This window comes from Hippopotamus amphibius, chromosome 3 (assembly GCF_030028045.1).
Source record: "Hippopotamus amphibius kiboko isolate mHipAmp2 chromosome 3, mHipAmp2.hap2, whole genome shotgun sequence".
Taxonomy (NCBI): domain Eukaryota; kingdom Metazoa; phylum Chordata; class Mammalia; order Artiodactyla; family Hippopotamidae; genus Hippopotamus; species Hippopotamus amphibius.
In genome coordinates this window covers 19,675,032-19,684,891 of record NC_080188.1, presented here as the reverse complement: position 1 = coordinate 19,684,891, position 9,860 = coordinate 19,675,032, and the positions used below count along the sequence as shown (strand labels likewise).

Sequence of the window (9,860 nt, the reverse complement as noted above, 5' to 3'; positions counted from 1 at the left end):
AATCTCTCTCTGGGTTGCAATGACCGAGTGTTAGTTAACCGGGTAAACGAATTGGAGAAAACACTCAGGCTCCTTTCTCATGAGTAAGATGGAGGTGATTTTCATGGAAGCCACGAAATGTGCCGCTCAGATCTCCTGCTATGGGGGGGGGGGGGGGGGGCAAAAATGACCCAGGTGCTGCCCTCTGGATTCACCACCATGTTCACATGAGGGCCATACTTCCATGAGCTGCTCTCAACCAACGACTGAGCACAGAAGGGGGACTTCTCCAGAGGTCGACTTTGACTCCAGGATTCCTCATCCACCTGGCCAAACCCTTATAGTAACGGCACCGAAGTCCGAGACTCCTTCAGCCCAAGCCACCTCCCTTTCACAGGTGTCAGAACGTCTCTCTCTAATTTCTCCTGCTCCCGCCTCCTTTATCCTGCACAGACCTTCCTCCTCATAAATCCCTTGCACATCTAATCCCATGCAGACACCTGCCGCAAAGCAGACACAAACTAACACATGATGCTAATGATACAAACAGCAATATTAGGAGCAGTTACACTTTACTGTGTGCCATGTGCTGGGCACAGTTTCCTGGCAGTAATAACAATTAATAATAATAATAATAATAATAATAATAATAATAATAATGGCTGACTTTCTTGAGTATGTTCCAGGACCATGCATTACAGCCTTTCAGGCATTGTCTTCACAAAACCTAAAGTGAATAATGAACTGCCTTTCTCATGATTTTACAGACATGGAACTAGATTAAATAGCTGCTCAAGGTCATGCATCTAGTAAGTGGTAGACAGTGATTCAAACCCGTTTGTTCAACTCCAAAGCCTAATTGCTCATACATCAGATATTTGTGTACTCCCTTCCCGATTTCTACCACACCCAAATATCACCACATATTATCCCCGTGACTTGTACTATTTATGAATAGCACCTGTAAAATTATTTACTTAATATTTTTCTTTAACTGATTTTTAAAACTCAAATATATTTATTTTAAAAAGAAACATAATACCCCTGAAATAAATGGTAAACTGCTATCCCTTGCCATAAATTAAAAATAATCCTAAAAATAATCACATCAAAAAAAACCCCCAAAATCAAATTTTATTTAGACAATATTTACAACATTTAAGTAGATGTAACATCTAACTAAAGACTCCAAACACTCATCTAACTAAAGACGCCATACACTCATTTTGTGTATGTGTGTTTTTAAGGGGAGATTAACAAGTGTTAGGTATTAAAAAAAATATGAGCTTCAAATGAAAATTTTTTTCCTGACAAAACCAGAACGATTGAAAAAAAATTAAAAAGGGACTAAGTTTCTCCGTCTGCGACCCAATGCTCTTTAATGCTATATCCGTGTCTCCCTAAAATCCTTTTGGTGGTGCGCTTTGGGAAATAGTGACTAACGGGAACGTGGAGAATGCTCATTTGGATGGAAAAACAATTTTATACAATTGTCCCTTGCCCCCCAAAGAAAAGAAAATCAATTTCATTCCTTTTTAGCCTCCACAGGTTCTCAGTGCACACAATTATCCTCTCCAGTTTATCTGGAGGGTGCAATCTTTCAAACAAACCAGAGCCTGCAGCGTGAAGGAACGCTGCTTTTTGGGCAGGTGTATCCGGTAGAGAAACAAAACACCTCTCTCTGTGGTTAGGCTGCCTAGTGCACTAGAGTTCAGCACATTCACAAATCAGCCTGCCTGGGCGGAGGCTGTACCACACACATCAACAGCGTGGGGCCTGTGTAAAAACCTCCCAGCCTCTTCAGGTTGAGAAGGCAGGGCTGATCCGGAGCTGAGCCACCCTGATGGGAGACAGAGGGCCACACCACCAGCAGAGCTCTGCGTCGTGCCCTTTCCGGCCAGTGCCTCCACGTTACGCAGAGACGAGCGGAAGAAATCCTGCTGCAACAGATCTCACAGCTTTCCTGCAGTGTAAACACATTTTAGGAATTATACCCCCACTCTCCAGAGTCAGACCCAAAAAGAAGAGACCAGAATCTGGCCACGAGGGATTGGAAAGTGCTTGAGTTGAAATCCAACAAGGAGGTGAAGAGGGCTTGTCACGATCCCTCCTTTCTGACTCTGAGTTCCTGAATCAATTTCCATGATGTATCATTTGTATTTGGTTTGGTAAGTGGTTTGCAAATGTGTTGGACCTGAAAATAGAGAATGGCTTGGGATGCCATAGTGGAGAAACCTGGGATGCTTCCATTTATCATCACAAAGTCTGTCCTGTGCCCACTTTGCAGATGGGAATATAGAGTCACCACTGAAATTTCACAACTCAAATGAGGTCTGACAGTGGGTCTATGTCTGATTCCTCATTTTGTACTTCCTTAGACCTCTGGATCTTTTGTATATGGTCCTTTTGAATAAATCACCATCCTAGCAGATGTAAACAGTAGAAGAGGAGGGGGAATAGTTAACATTTGTTGAGTGCTAAACACCTTAAATGCCTTGTCCCATTTAATGCTAAAACCTTGGTGGGATATATATATCACCCCCTTCTGCCAATGAGGAAATTGAAACACAAAGAGGTTAATTGTCAAAGACCACCCAAAGCGAGGTTTCAAGCCCAAGTATTTGGGTTCTGACCCCAGTGGTCACACTGATAATCACTACACTGCCTTTTGAGTGGGGCATACCTGAGTTCAAATCCAGGCTCTATCTGCTAGTAGCTGTGCAGCTTTTCCGCAAATCACTCAGCCACTGCGACAGTGTTTTCTTTTCTGTAAAGTGAGGATAAAAATAGTGCCTCTCGCTTAAGGCTGGTAAGAAGAGCAGTTAAATGATGTAATACAGGCAACATGCTTTGCATGGTACCCAGCATACAGGAAGAGCTCAATAAATGCTGAGTATTATTAGCAACACAATCTAAGGCCCAGAGAATTGATCCACTTCCTCTTTGCTCCTCTGACGGCTGTCTTCCTTGTCGTCACCACCTGCTGCTGACTTCAGCAGAGCCTTCCGTTTTACCTGGGTCACCCCATGAGGCTGATCTGGGAAGGGAAAGCCCACAAAACAAAGGAAAACTCATCCAGCCTCCTCATACAGCCTTTCTTTCCCCCTTGGAGCTGCGCACAGAGAATTATGGCGGACCCAACAAAGCACTTTGAGAAGCATTAAGGGTTTTTAAAGGCAGAGACAAAATCCAGGAGATAGATGGCATCATAGAGCTGTTTGTCCTAAAAGGTAATGCATCTAATATGGGGGCTTCTGAGAACAAAGCGAAGTGTGCTAAAGCTCCATGTGTGCCCCAGGACGTGTCAGAGAATAAGCCCACTCTAAGCGTGAACAGAGGAAAGAGCATTCTCTCATGAGAACCATAAAGTTTGCAGAGTTTCTACATATGATGTTTTTAAAACATGTCTGTGAATTCTTTGACACGCCTCACATCAAGAGGTAGACTCTAATTCCCTTCCCCTTGAATATGGGCCGGACGTAAGGACACTGTGCGACTTTTGAGGCTAGGTTATAAAAGGTGTTTTAGCCTGGTTCTCTCTCAGGGTGTTTACTCTTCAAACCCAGCTGCCATGATACGAGGAAGCCCAGACGGCAATGGAGACACCAAGCATAGACGTTCCAGTCCTCAGCTCCAGCTGAAGCCCTAGAGAACAGAGAGCCTTTGAGATGCTTCCAGCCTCAGTCACCATCTGACTGCAACCTCATGAGACTCCAAGTGAAAACCACCTCCTGAGCCCAGTCAACAACAAATGATTGCTGCATGGTACCGCCATAAATGATGGAAACGCTACAATATACTTCAGAAAGCCTTGCCTGTGGGTCCCTGCACCATGAGCTTTACTTTCTATTTCTTAGAAACTATTAGTTTAGCACTTATTCTCATGATGCATAATAATTTTTGTTAGGTATTTATCGAATAGTTTTAGGATCATAGTAATCATTTTTATCAATTTTTAAAAATACATCTCTAATAAGAACTGGATACATGAGTCACTTCATATGAGTTCTCCGAGAAAAGCAGCTAGGTAGCCTTTCCTTGGAATAAACCTGAGAAGCATTCTTTAGCTGCCTAGCCATCAAAAATGGGAAAGCTTTAGTGTGAATTGACCCTCGAAGTCCTCTTTGAAGCAGCACTGGAGTTAACAGAGAGGCAGAGCTAATATCCCTAGGCAGCCCCAGCATGTCAGGCTGTGAAATAATAATGCAGAGCTTGTCTGCAAACCATCAGCCAACTGCCAAGTGTGTTCTAGTAGCTAACTTTTTCATCAGCTCTTGTGAATGTAAAACTTCTAACCCTTAGCAGATTTCCCAAAAAATGGGTATCTATATAAACATTAATACACACACACACACACACACACACACACACACAGGGACCCACTATCTTACCTATTATGTGTCTTGAACAAATTACTTAATCTCTCTGTGTCTCAGGATTTTTGTCTAAAATAGAGATAAGAAATATTTTTCTCACTGAATCATTGAAAAGTAAATGAGCTTATACTGCTTAGAGCCCTGGAATCGACCATGCTCAATGAATATTAGTTACTATAATAACGCATACATATACATACACACTTAGAAGCGAGACTGGAAGAAATTGCACCAAAGAGTTACTGTGGTTGTCTCTGGGCGATGGGATGATGGATGCTTTTTATTTTCTTCTTTATACGCTTCTATGTTTTCAAAACATCCTATAATGAGCCTGTATTTCTTTCGTTTATTTTTTGAGACATTATTTCAATAGAAAATATTTTAAAATATTAAATGGAGGTGTTTACTGCTAAGATGATAAGATTATGGAAAATTTTTTAATGTTTTAAATGTATTTTTTCAGTATTCTGATTTTCTTAAGTTGATCTTACTAGTGGAATTTTTGTGTCTAGGAAAGTGGAGATGGAGGATGAATTCATGCTCAGCCATGTGGTACAGATTCATGATGTCACAGAGTCTCATTAGATGGTTAGATAGAGATCACTGAGGACTGTAGCAATCAAGGTGGGCTTCTCAGAGGTGGTGCGGCTTAAGGTAGACATGGGAGGACAGGGACCTTTTCCTGAAGACTGGTTCGATTCATATCTCATACACACACATACACACACACACACACACACACACACACACACACACACACTGTTTTGAGCTCCAACTACACCAGGTGCTAAGGGAATAAAGAAATGATCCCTGTTTTCAAAACTTTACTGCGTAATGCAGAAAATATACACATAAACAAGTACATCTTTCAATGTGATGAAGTAAAAACTAACAGAGCTACATGCACAGGTTTCAGTGGGAACACAGGCAAAGCACTTTAGCCCACCTTGGGGTTTAGGTCAGCTTCTTAGAAGTGGGGTTTCTTGAGCTAAGGCTTGAGGAATGTCTTAGTTAGCTCGGGCTGCTATAACAAAATACCATAGATTGAGTGGCTTAAACAACAGACATTCACGTCTCCCTGGAAACTGGGACGTTCATGATGAAGGTGCCAGCAGATTCAGTGCCCAGTGAGAGCCCATCCTCCTGGCTTGCCCAAGACTGCCTTCTCAGGGTATCCTCACCCGGTGGAGAGAGAGGGGGGGCTCTGGTCTGTTCTGGTGTGTTTTCTTATAAGAGCACTAATCCCCTCATGGAGGCAACACTCTCATGACCTCATCTAAACCTAATCACCTCCCCAAGGCCCCACTTCCAAATACCATCACACTGGGCATTGTGGCTTCAGTACGTGGATTTAGGGGAATACGAACATTCCTTCCAGCGCAAGGGAAGAGTCAGTCCCAGGCATAGAAAGATGGGCGTTCCCAGGGGCAGGAGCAGCACAAACAAAGAAGCAGAATTGTGAAGTGACATGAAATATGCAGTAAATTATGAGCAGTTTGGTGTTATCAAATGAATACTCTTCAAACTCCCCCGCAACCACCCCACATCCACAGAATCCTTTCTTCAAGCAAAAAACGGTATGTGAGAACCCAGTAGGTAAAATAGATACAATGAGGGACTGTAGGGGATACCTCTCCCCAGAGGTGGCTGACGCAGCATGTCCTCACAAGGCTCCAAAGGCGGGGTGGTGGCGGTGGGGTGTGGCTAGGACTGGAGATTCTGTAGCACAGAGGCCAGGTCTTGGCCTAATGTACTCAGGCTTGCAGGAATGCAATGGGGCACCACTGAGGAGGGTTCATCTACAGAGAGTGTGCTCAGATTTGTGTTTGGAAAAAGGGAGTGGCAGCATAAGAAAGAAGCGCCTTGACCTGGAGAAAAGGGCATAAAGGCTTGAACTAGGGCAGAGGCCATAGCAAGAGGGTAGGTCATTGGAGCACTGTACTGATACTACTTCCCAGAAGACGAGTTTCCACTAGTAGATTTTGTAGAGGGAGGCCTGGCTGCCTATGGTGGATGTCAGCCCCTACAGCCCTTCCACAGCCCATCATTCCTACCAACTTCTTTCCAGCTGCCATTTACCTGTGTAATCCCAATAGCCCAGCTGAACTGATGCCTATTTTAAAGATAGGGGCTAAGAGGTATGTGGCCGGGGTGATGAATTTTCTGTGTTAGCTTGGCCAGGCCAGTATCTAGCGGTACCCAGATATTTGGTCAAACACTGATCTGGATGTTGTTATGAAGATATTTTTCAGGTAGAGTAACATTTAAATCAGCGGACTTGAGTAAAGCAGATTGCCCTCCATAATGTGGTGGGCCTCATACAATCCGTTGAAGGCCTTTGAGAAAAAGAAAAAGAATGCCTCCCCTGAGGAAGAGGGAATTCTCCTTGCAGTCTGCCCCTCTTCCTTGGTCTCCAGCCTGACAGTCTATGCACCAGATAGTGGACTTGTCAGCCTCCGAATTCCACGAGCCAATTCCTTAAAATCCCTCTCTCTTCCCATTCTCCATGTGTATGTCTACTACTGTTACTGCTATTATTATGTACACTATTGGTTTCTCGGGAGAACCCTGACAAATACAGTGGCTTATCCCATCAACCAGTGACCCCATTGTCCAGATAAAGGCAGGAATAAAATGCCAATTCGTAACAACTTATTAATTCAACTTCACCCCGCTTCCCTTCCACAGTGGTGAGTTCAGAAGGTGGAGCAGGTCATTCTCCTAGCTGGCATTCCTAAGGCATGGCTCTGATAACATCACCAGCCTGCTTAAAATCTTCCAGGATTTTCTGTAGCCTTTCAATAAAGCTCCAATTACATGGTCTAACATTCAGGAGTCTGCGTAGCCAGAATTCAGTCTCCACCCCCAGTCCTACCTCTTATGACCTGAGAAACTGATTACCGTGCACTTGTGTCCACCCCCTTCGTCTAATAAGATTGTCCATCCATATCCTTTGCCTTGTGACTGGTAGTCCCCCTGTGCGAAAGGGGATAGACTCCTGCTCCATTGATCTGGGGCTTGGCCACGTAATTTGCTTTGCCCAATGAAATGTAATCAGACATGACATATACTAGTCCTAGCTGAAACTTCAAATGTTTGTGTGGTTTGGCAGAACTGAGGGCAGATGGTCTCTAGGAAGGTGGGGAAGGGGAGCAGAAAACTTTCTCACAAAGATCATTTTACTTTTCAAGTAACAAAAGTAACAGCTGTCCCTTCTGCACCTTTTTCTTGAAAGTCTAGATTTTCCCCTCTGTGGTAGTGCGAAATTGTTTCATTTTAAGTAGCGAGCAGCCTCTTTTTCTTGAAAGTTTGTTCAGTCGCTTAGAATTTGGGATGTTTACATGACAGATCAATGGATTTCTTTGGAACTTATCTCAGTATTACGGGGGGAAATGTCTTAAAATGGTGACTTGTTTTATTTTTACTGTGTACCGGGGTAGGAAAAACATTATCTTAACAGCTGGCACCAACTCCCAATTTGAATATAAAATGTCTTTGTTTAGGACAATAGCTTTATAGGTCCTCTGGGATGGAAAGTGAGACCCTAATACATGGGAGAACAGGGGGGGAGGAAGGGGAATGAGAGATGGCTAAACTGTCCTGCTTTAGAAATAAATAAAAATGAGGGCAGAATGGGGAGGCAGAGGGAGAGTGCTGAAACTAAAGGAAAGTGGGAAGAGAGAAAGAACAAATTTAAGCAAAGGGCAAGAGGGTGGTTGGTTGAAGCAGAGACCTCCAGTTATCTTCAAAACCCTGTTCTTGGGACTTCCCTGGTGGCGCAATGGTTAAGACTCCGCGCTCCCAATGCAGGGGTCCCAGGGTCCTATCTTTGGTCAAGGAACTAGATCCCACATGCATTCTGCAACTAAGGAGCCCGTGAGCCCCAAATAAGACCTGGAGCAATCAAATAAATAAAAAATTAAATTAAATTAAAATTAGAAAACCTGTTCTTCCCTTCTGGCATAGTAACAGAGTTCCAGCTGGGCACATGACAGCCCTGTCAGAGATTTCACTTCCCAGGCTCCATTGCAACCAGTGTGGTCACATAATCACATTCTTGCCAATGAAATGAGAATAAAAGTAATGTGTGCAGTTACTTGCTCGGGAGGAAGTCCTTGGCCTCCGTTCCCTCCTCTCCTTCCCCTACAATGGGCTGTTTGTAGATGTGGTTTGACCTGGCTTTGCCTATACAGATCAGGACACAGTCACTCCCAGGGGATGGGAAAGCAACAAGGCAGAAGGAACTGTGGTTGGAAGTTCCTTCCTTCAACCGCAGTGGGAAGCAAAGTGGCCACTCAGCCTAGACTGGTAGAGAGAGATAAAGCCAAGTGTTTTTTTGTGGGAGACCCAGGGGCCCAAGGGAAGGATCTTGCTGTTTCAGCAGCTTAGCAGAAATCTTAACTAACACAATGGCAAAATCACTAGGGGACTTCTGAAAAATGGAGATAACTATTATTTGATTTTATCTACTTTGCATTTTTCTGTGCTATAAACCCTCCAGCTTTTGACTTTTGGCAAAATGCGGTACAATGTGTGAGTAAGTGACTTGGGAGAAATCAGGGAGAGTATCTGGGTCCCCTAGCTGGCCCACAGAACACAGACAAGGAAGAGAACATGTGCAGGATGGTCCAAAGACTGAAAGAATGCCACAGAAACAGGAGCTCTGAGCCAGATTGCCATGACAATGCGAGCCCACCTGAATCTCAGGGAGGGTCTGGACATTGCACAGGGTGTGGAATGGAAAGATGATCCAATTCAATCTAGAACCTAAGGGTCAGGATAACGCCTACAAACACCTGGACCAAAACGGTGATTAATCCAAGAAGGCGGGAATATGTAGTGATTGAGAGTAGAGATTCTCGGGAATTCCCTGGTGGTCCAGTGGTTAGGACTCTGCACTTCCACTGCTGGGGCCCAGGTTCAATCCCTGGTCAGGGAACTAAGATCCCACAAAGCCATGCAGCGCAGCCAAAAACAGAAAAGAAAAAAGAAAAGAAAAAAGAAAAGAAAAAGAGTACAGATTCTAGAGTCAGACTGAATGAGTTCCAATTTCTGCTCTACCAACTACCACTATGTGACTTTGGGGAAGTAACTTAAAACCCCAGCCTCAGTTTCCTTATCTGTAAATTGGGTATAATAAAAATATTCTCCTCATAGTGTTTTCATAGAGAATTAAAAGGAATAACGTATGTAAAACTCTCAGCAGAGTGTGTGAGATATGAGGGATCAATACGAACTGGCTTTTATTAATAATAATATTCATTAATTTCATCATGACATTAAAATGAGATCCTGGCTATTATTCAAGGCTTACAGAAGAAATCACTAACTTTTAGACTCCTCTGGCAAAGTCATAAGCTCAAATGTTTCTGACTTGACTCGAGGACAGGGGGTGAGAGCAGGGCATTACTCCAGCATGTGAGGTGTCACAGGACCAAGTATCAGTGGCACCCTCGTTCAGCTGAGAAAACAAAGAATTTGAGAAAGATGCCCGAGGTAGCAAGT

At 43.7% G+C, this 9,860-nt stretch overlaps 1 non-coding gene across 1 annotated transcript; it reads left to right on the top strand.

Annotated features, from left to right (window-relative positions):
* The first annotated feature begins 9,222 nt into the window (after window positions 1–9,222).
* Window positions 9,223–9,294, top strand: TRNAG-UCC (transfer RNA glycine (anticodon UCC)). The gene has a single exon. It is a non-coding gene; the product is annotated as a tRNA-Gly (tRNA).
* The last annotated feature ends 566 nt before the right edge of the window (window positions 9,295–9,860 follow it).